Below are 9,840 nucleotides of genomic sequence, written 5' to 3' on the forward strand. Positions count from 1 at the left end.
CAAAGTTAAAGAGAATTTAAACCTGGAGCTGATGTTAGGTAAGGTAGTACCATCCTTGACGTATTATCATACTGCAACCCAGATGGAGGTCACAGTGTAGAGATGAGGACTCGGGGATCATGGAAACCAAATTATTGAAGCTGCGTATTTGAACTCAGAGGTTCTTTCCTCACCTAGAAGAAACTTCTACAGTCATTGAGTAGGTGGCTCTCAAAGGACTAGAAACCTACTAAAATAGAAAAATGACTGGTCAGATGATAATTAAAATTACCCGCAGGCTTGGCGTTGGTGGCGCACTATGGAGACGGCTAGTGAAACGCCTCTCTTCACAAAATCTATTTTTCAATGAGCTTACTTGGTAATATTTTCCTTGGAACTATATTTTCACTCTCTATTGAAAATGTGAAAATACCACTAGAGATGGGTGGTATTTTCTTTATTTTTTAAAATGCCTTGGAAGTCAGCTTTATAATATATCTTCAATAACCCAAGGAGTCAGGGGAGGAAAAATACCAGACATGAAATATAAGCAATAACAAGTAAGGAAAATATAACAAGTACACAGATGAAGAAAAATTAGAGGGCAGAAATATAAATACCGCAATTTTATCTGCACTTTTTCTTGTGCGTGATGTTGAATGCAACAATTAACCTGGCAACGACTCCACCCACACTTCCCATCGACTCAGTGGGAGCTCTTCACAGACCTACAATTATGAGCTGCACATAACACAAAATTGTTAACTTGCTCATTTCCCATCTCTCCTATTCCCTAAATATTTTATCTTATCTACTAATGTGAAAGTTCTACTGACATCAAATGCAAATACTCTGTCTTGAGAGTTAAAACACTTATATTCATCCCATATAAAAAGAAAGATAAATCTTTTTTTGTTAAAGATTTTATTTATTTAGCTTTTAGAGGGGAAGGGAAGGAGAGAAGTATCAATGTATGGTTGCCTCTCATGGGTCCCCTGCTGGGAACTGGCCTGTAACCCAGGCATGTGCCCTGACTGGGAATCGAACCGCGATTGTGTGGTTCGCAGGGCCGTGCTCAATCCACTGAGCTACGCCAGCCAGGGCCGAAAGATAAATCTTATGAGTAAAATGTCTTACACATGTGAATCTTTCTTGTATATCTGCTAATCTGAATAAAAATATCAGTCACTATGTACAAACATATTATTATGCCCAAAATGTATGGTGGGACAATTGTCCACATAAAGACTTGAGGTAAGGAGAGAAAGATTCCTCCCACCTGGTAATACAGGGTGGGCAAAAACAGGTTTACAGTTGTAATACAAATAAGTAATATGATGTTTAATAAGTAATAATGCAAGAATAAATTCTATTTTATGTACTCACAACTCTAAACCTACTTTTACCTACTCCTGTACAATTTCTATAGGCTCAGTGACATTTTCCATTTTTCTCAAGCTTTATCTCTAATTTTAAAATTGATGATAATAGTAATTACAATAGAAGTGATATAAATTATTCAGTGCACCACGATTTTAATCTCTGTAGTCACTCTTTGTCCTCATTCAGTTTATTCTCCTTAAAACATTTCAACTGAATTAACAAATTAACATTATTTCAAAAGTCATCTTGGAATGAAGAGGTTTCCTCAAGGATTCCCGAAAGCCGCCCCTGAGGAACATCTCATCCTTAAGGCAATACCAGTGTTTGTTTAGATCCTAGACACAGAAACCTCTCATTTTCTCCCTGTTATTTCACTGCTGTTCTTTTTAGACTACTTGGAGATACAATACACTACTACAATTATTAGCTCAGAAATGAGAAGTATTTGAGCGTACATAGGTGACATTTTAAAAGGAATGTGGGGTGTTAAGAAACGTTGACTCCTCAGAATTTCAACCTTAAGGCACCATATACTTTTTCTTTGTATGCTAATAATTTTTTTTACAGCCAAACTAATCACTCTCAAAAAAAGTAATATGCTTTTTTATTCCTACCAGGATAAATATGAGAGAAAATGGTGCCCTCTGACCTATGAACCAAATATTTGTTCTTAGGACCTCTGAAAGATCTGATTTCTTCAGATATGATTAGAACATCACCAGTGGATATGAATAATTTTGACCTTCTGTTAATATACATTTAGAAGTTATCATCATTTTTCTAAAATAGATTTTAATATACCATTAAAAAAACAAAAACAAAAATATTCGGTCACCTTCCTGCCCAGAGAAGCCTGTTGAGTAAACCCTACTCGCCATTCCCTTAGTTACCAGCTTCTTTTTAGTGTTAATGTTTTGTTACTTCCTCCCATTTCTCAGTCAAGTGGACTGTTTAAAAATAAACTAAAACCATTGTTTCCTCACCCCATACACTTACATATTCTGTTTAGTTCAACTGAAATGTCTTTTAATCTTACCTTCCCCTAAAATATCATCCTGCTTTTAAAGATGCAGCATAAATGCCATCTTTTTCATGATGGCTTCCATATTCCATGTAACTCTTCGTTCATAACTCTCGTGTGTCAGGGAATTGACCACGCCTTACCCTGCTTTGCAGATGGTTGTGGCAGCTATAAATTCTTGTAGGTCTGGGCCCACATCTTATTTATCCTTTTATGGTAAATCTCATTAAAATATACTAGAGAAATATGTTGTATAAGTAAGCAATCAGTCAATATAGTTGAAGTGATGTTCCACTGTAAAATGTATTTATAGTGAATATTATCTGCTAAGTAGTATGGTTCTTTTACTCATTCCTTAATTCACTCATGTTTACTAAATATCAATTGCATGCCAGGCAATGACTATATAGTGGCAAACCAACACTGTCACTCTGCTCATGACATTTCTAATCTAGTGTAATAATGTAGTAATATATAAAGCACTGGAATGATTATCACCTGGGTTTGAGCCGTTCCTCACTCTAGAAAAACATATTTGGGTACATGCAACTTGTTAAAATGTATGTATATGTATACATATACATAAAATATATTTATATTATATATAATACATATATTTGGTGTGTATATATATATGTGTGTGTGTGTGTGTGTGTATATATATATATATATATATATATATATATTTATATAATCAGTCAATAACAATGCTGTTTTTTAAATTAAATTGTGCTCTGACTGCTATGGCTCGGTGGGCTGGGCACTCTCCCACAAGCTGAAACACTGCCAGTTTGATTCCTGGTCAGAACACATGCCTGAGTTTCAGGCCAGGTTCTTGGTTTGGGGTGTGCAAGAAACAACCAATCCACGTTTCTCCCCTCCCCTTCTTCCTCCCTTCCCCCTCTCTAAAAATAAATAAATAAAATCTTTAAAAAAAGAATTAAATGGTTTTCTCTGTGTGCAGACCAAATACAGGAGTCATAGCACGTGCGGGTATTTACTATTTAACATCAAATAGTCATAAGGAACTTCAAATAAACTCTAAACAAGTATATATTTTAGTAGGCCAAGGAAGTATAATTTACTGAAAGTTAATAATAAAAATACAGGATTAGTGTGTAATGTTTTAGGTAACTGATGGTTATATGGGAACACCTAGGCCAGGATTTCCCCAGACTTGTGAGCCCCCCCTCTATCCATGTCCGCTCAGGCAGGCTCTGTGACGGGAAAGATGACTTTCCCCAGATCAGTTCTGTGCTCTTGGCAGTAACTACGTAGTGCTACACTACAGTGTCGTTTTTACTTTAAGGAATATTAAGATGTATTCGCCAAGTCACTCACCAAGTCCACAGTTTAGTACTTAAGGGATTCCAAGCAGAAGTCACGGGACTGAAGCATTATCAACCACCCTGGGGGGAGAAAATCTGCAAAAGACTGACTAGACCTGAACTTAGACCCACTCCACGCTCTAGTTATTTCAAAATGCTCTACTCTTCTCAGACCCTCTTTGGTTCTAGCACATGTAGGACATTATCGAAATTATAGAAGCCTTCCAACAGAACCTCCCTCCATCTCTTCACAGATTCTATTGTACAAACCACCCTGCAATCATGTTCATTATCTCAGCTGCTGGTTCCAAGGAAGAAGTATCCTTCTCTTACTTACCAAGGCCTAGCTTGCCACCTATTCTCCAAATCCCTCTTACCCTCACCTGCCTTCTTTGTAACCACATGCTATCTGTTACTGCTTCTACTCTATCTTCAGCCCTCCATCTCTGCTAGCTACCTCTCCCCAGTATTCAAACATGCTCAAGACTGTCCTTTAATACACCATAAATGTCCCATTTTTGGAGAAGTCTTTCTGAATTCCCAGATTTGGTGTAGGTACGCCAGTTACATTCATCATGTACTTCCTTAATATTATTCATTATAACTATGTGAACTGAGAAATAATTCCACAAACACCAATAATTCCAGGAAGGTACTGATGGCCTTGATACCGTTCTATCTTCAGTGCACAGTAGCTACGTGACATAAAACATAGAATGAATGAATGTATATTCTCTCTCTCCCTCCCTTCCCCCTCCCCACACAAACTTTTCTAAAACAAATTGCTTTTGTAACTATTGGTAACAAAATTTTCTCCTAAGCTTTACAAGAAAAAGCAATAATAAGCTGATATTTTATTATTAGGGGAGTGGTGTAGAAAGGACTGGCAAAGGAAAAAAATCAAGAAAAGAGCCCACAATGGTGGCCACTGTCACGTGTGAATTGCAAGACACATACAGCCACCCATTCTCCTCCTGGGAAGCCTTCACCTGTCATCTGCAGGGCCCAGGGAAAGCAAACACCTTGCATGCTGCCACTGCTTGTAACCGAAAGGAAAAACAGTATGCCTTACATTATAGATCTATATCCATCTTTTTGTATTATCACTTTATTATGTAATTCAGTATTTGCGATGACACATTGCAACAATTCATTCACACAGTTCAAAACTGACCTCTGTACAGAAATTCAAGAATGAATACTTGTGTGCACACATTTAAGTAGAAGTCAAATGGAAATTAGAATAAAATTACCAGTAGTCTTTCAGGATAGAGATGATTTTCATGACCTTCTTTGTAAATATGCATTTGACATTGACTGTAGTTGCAATAAAGACAAGACCAGTAGAGAGCACTGCTGCATGCACTGACTTTTAAAATATTCTTTGAAACACTAACTAGTTACATTTGATGAAAAAATCTTTCTCGCTTTAATTTTTACACATACTTTTCACCAATTAGTAATCACTACATTATTTTATTTGAAAAATAGAGTAGTTAAACATCTCCTTGTGTTGTTTTGTGTGTGCATGTGTGTTCCTATCTCATTTCATTTGGTGAAAATAGTCTGTTTAATACAATATCAAAAAGTACCTTTAGTTTTTTAAAAAAATTTCAACTTGCTTTAGACATATATACCGTTGGCTTCATCGCTGAAAAATATAATAATCATTGTTGACTAAATGGGGCTCTGGATGGTGTATCATACCATACATTCTAAACAAAATAGCATGGTCTGTGGAAACTAGTTCTTTCTTAATTACTCTGGCATTTTAGGTTTGAGAAACTCAATTAAATATACATTTCTGTGGAGGTATTAATTAGTATGTGATAGAATGCATACAATTAAACAGAAATAAAAGGGCCACCGTATTATAATCCAGGAGCATATCACTGAAAATGGCCATATTAGCACTGTATTATACAAAAGTAGAAGGCTATAACTGAGTGTTATTCATGCTTTTAAAGATGATAAAAACAGGGAAAAATCCATCTGTAGCACTGTATGAGATGGCAAAAACCTAAAAACCACCTATATGAAACTATTCTGATGGGATTTTATGAAGTTAAGAAGGATTATTTAATCTATATATATTGACATGAAAATATCACTAGATAAAATAATCAAGGTGTAAAATGTGGTGTAATGCTAATTAAGTTTTAAAACCTTACGTGCATGTGTGTGTGCATATTTTCCAGAAGAATACATACACATATAAAACCCCTTCTCACACTGATTACTTGCAGTGAGCAGGCTTTTGGAATGCCCCTTGAGAATTGTTTCCCATGCGCATTATTTTACACTTAAAATTTCAAAACAAAAATTCTGTTAACAAGGGAATATATAAGCTATATAGAAATTTTTTAAATATTTTATTTATTTATCTTTAGAGGGGAAGGGAAGGAGAGAAGGAGAGAAATATCAATGTATGGTTGCCTTTCGTTAGTCCCCTGCTGGGAACTGGCCTGCAACCCAGGCATGTGCCCTGACTGGGAATCGAACCGCGATCTTGTGGTTCGCAGGCCCGCACTCAATCCAATGAGCTACACCAGCCAGGGCTATAGAAATTTTAATAGAATAATTTACTTACCTATCCTAGATAAAAATAGCAGAGATTTGCTGACTTTCTCCATTTGTTCGAGACTGCTTCGATTTGGGGGTTAGACAAAAGGATTTGTTTGGCTTGATTTACCACTGCTTATTAATGCAAAATTCCAGGTAACAAGAATCCGAAGATACGCAGAGTTAAAACCATCCTCATTTGTCTCAAGTTTTCTCATTCTTGTTAAATTCTCAAGAGGCCAAAATAAAGCCGTATTTTTATTATGTAAGTAAATGCTCTGAGTGAGAAGTTAAATTAAGAAATCTTGGAAAGAGGAAACGTCTCTGAGACAACATATTTCAGGAAGCAGATATACTTGGCATAACTGCGGACTTGGTGAGTGGCATACTAGATTATAAGCATCACAAAGGTCCACCTGCATGGGCAAGGGGATGAGTTCATTCAGGACCAGAGGGCAGGAAAGGCAGGAAAAGCCGAGAAGCTGAGAGTGAGGAACTTAGTCTGACAGAGCATAATTTGATCTCACTGATAACTTTTAAGAAAAAGATACTTTATGCTTTAGGTTGGGCCCAGCGATCCTCTTTAAATATAAAGTACAGTCGTCCCTCACTGATATACAGGGGGGACAATGTATACTTCACTGGTGAGTACCCATATAGAATTTCATATGTTGTTAAAATGACATAGGTTTAAGAGTGTAGAAAGTGTTTAAGAGTTCATACAAAGTGTTTGTAAGAGTGTGGGAAAGGTTTATCAGAGTGTGGGAAGGGTTTATAAAGCCTTAAAATATATGTAAATAATAAAATAAATATAACGCTGCTACCTCGTGAATTTTCACCTATCACAGGGGGTTTCTGGCATGTAACTCCCGCGATAGGTGAGGAGTCACTGTAATTAAAATTGTGGTAATTTTTTCTTTAGAGCTTTGGAGGATAAAGAAGAGTTTGGAAGTCTCTTCTGAATGTGTTGTCCATGCTAGTGATGCATTTTGCTCTTAAACGTGCTAGTTACTGACATGCATGCCTCTCAGCATGTCTACATTCTGTTATTAGCCTCAATTCCTGTCCCGGGTCACAATATGGGAAGAATTCAAAAATGGGTTTTTCATCCGTTTCTCCCAAATATGCTTAGTTAATTCCACCGTGTGAGAATTAGAAATAAATAAGTTCCACAGGATTTTTTAAAAAGTCAGAAATTGAAGTGATTTTCAAGAAAAAGCCACTTATATACATAGTATAAATGAAGTTCAAGTCCCAAACAAATGGGCGATGCCCATCATCAGTGTGTTTTTTAAGATCAAGTTAACAGAGTTCTCACTTCGGCATGGTAAGATTCTCTAGCAACACAGACACTCGGTTTCAATGCTCATGTCCCTGCCTTTTCTTTAGTTTCTCATGCCATCTCTTAGAGGATCCTGGTTTGCCCGGTAGCAATCTTTCAATTCAAAACTGCAAAGAGTAGCTTTCTGTTCAAAGGTTTAATATTTTATTACCTAGATGTAGGAAATAAATATCTCCGAGTTTCACCTGAAAGTTGGCGTAACTGCTTCCAGCGAGCATTTACAGAATCTACTTTTTCTGTAGATCTTTAACACGTACAATTTATAAGATCATTTATTCTTATTAATACATCGTTTGTAATTAATTCTATGCCCTTTCACTGATTCTTCTATGTCCTTTCCAAATATTTTTGCAAAAGTCCAGTGGAGATTTGTTTTTAAATTTTTTTCTCTCAAGTGAAATGTGACTTGTCTTATGACCACTCTAAAGTAGCCTTCTCCCTTCATGCATATTTCATCCCAACTTCCTATTTTCTTTGTGGACTTTTTGATGTGCTGGTAAATGTTTAACAACTGGTTTCCAGACCTGCGGGGAAGGGGGCAGTGCCGAATATTCAATATATAGTACTTGCCAGTACCCTTGGTGTAAATACTGCCACCATCGTGGCCAATCCAAAGATATCAATGTGATGTTACTGAAAGTGATGTTGGGACAAGATGCACATAATTAGGTTTTGAATAACTGTGACAGGCTTCAGTATATCAGTTTGTGGTCCTCAGTGCTACCTATTATCTGATTTATCATTTGTATTTTATGTTTCCTTTCATAAAAAACTAAGCTCCACGAGAACAGGCACTCTTTCTGTGTTTAACACTGAATCTCCCCAGAAACTGTAAAGCGTCTGGCATGTAACAGGTGGGCAATAAACATTTGTTGGATAAAAGCCTAATTTTTTACTCAAAATTGAACTTCTTCAATTTTTAATGTACAATGGTAATGGAAATATTTTTAAGCCATTAAAGGTTGTGGATTTTAAAAGTCTGGAAATATCTCCTGAGTATATGTGAGAAAGAAGATGGGTTCCAGTACCACTTTTAAAAATCATTTATCTCGCCTCTCTTGTATTACTTAGGCTTTCACAATGCTGTCGATATGAGGCTGAGATGCATAAAGAAAAAGAAGGACATTCTATGCTTTAAATTTAAATTTCATTATAAAAAGACCTAACATAACTTCCAACTGTGGAAACAGAAAACTGTACATTTCAAACAAAAACAAAAACACCATTTTATATTCTGAGTTACATAGGCACAAATAATACACGCTAGTATCAGAAAGGCTTTGCACTTATTAGATTAATATGTGTTATTGCCTATGGCAGAATCAGAGTAAGAATTAATTATTATACTTATGATGTGCATGATAACTGGTGATGTAAAATAATGCAAATAAGACGCTATGACTGAGGAATTGTTCAGGTTGCAGATTTTACGGATTTTCTTCTCTCAAAGTTCTTTTCTATTTCTTTTGAAAGAAATAAAAAATAATTTGAATTGACTTTTAGTATCCATATTTCATCTCTAGTTTTCTAACATCCAACTCTGAATTACTAACTCTTCATTTCATTCTGATATTATAACAGTAATACAGTAATTTAATGTAGATGCAACAACTGCTTTTTTCCCTTCGCCCAGATTGCATTCATCGTTGCATGATGGACACAAAGTCATTCATGCAAAGGGTTTGTTATATTTCTGTTAATGACATTATCTTTTCCAACCTGACTTTTAATGGCCATCTTTTGCCTTGTTTTTCTTATTCCCCAAATTGAGCTGCCTGCTTTACCCAAACACGCACGGGGCTTGCCCTCCCATCCCTGGTTTTGCTCTCCTGCTTCTGGGAACACCCTTCTCCTTAGCTCTGTCTTCTGTAATTCTGAAATTACGGCATACCCAACTCAAACATCAAATTATTCATTCTTTGCCTAGTACTTGGTCACTAGCTAATCTCTTTCTTGTTTATGACTTTGCTTACTGTCTCTTTCTCCCTCACACAATCAGGACCTTTTCTTGTTCGCTGCAATCCCAGAGCCTGATACAGTGCCTAGCATGTAGTAAGTACATTGAATATTTGTTGAATGAGCAGACAAATTAATTATCAAAACAATCTAAGGATAAAATAAATATAGTAAGATTCTCTATTTTTCAAAAACCCACAAACTTTTATGTTCCAAGATATAGGCTGGCACTTCATCTTAATCTAGTGTTATTTTGACAAAGCTGTGAG

The sequence above is a fragment of the Sturnira hondurensis genome, unplaced genomic scaffold (genome assembly GCF_014824575.4).
Source record: "Sturnira hondurensis isolate 20B ecotype Veracruz unplaced genomic scaffold, ASM1482457v3 Scaffold0003801, whole genome shotgun sequence".
Taxonomy (NCBI): Eukaryota; Metazoa; Chordata; class Mammalia; order Chiroptera; family Phyllostomidae; genus Sturnira; species Sturnira hondurensis.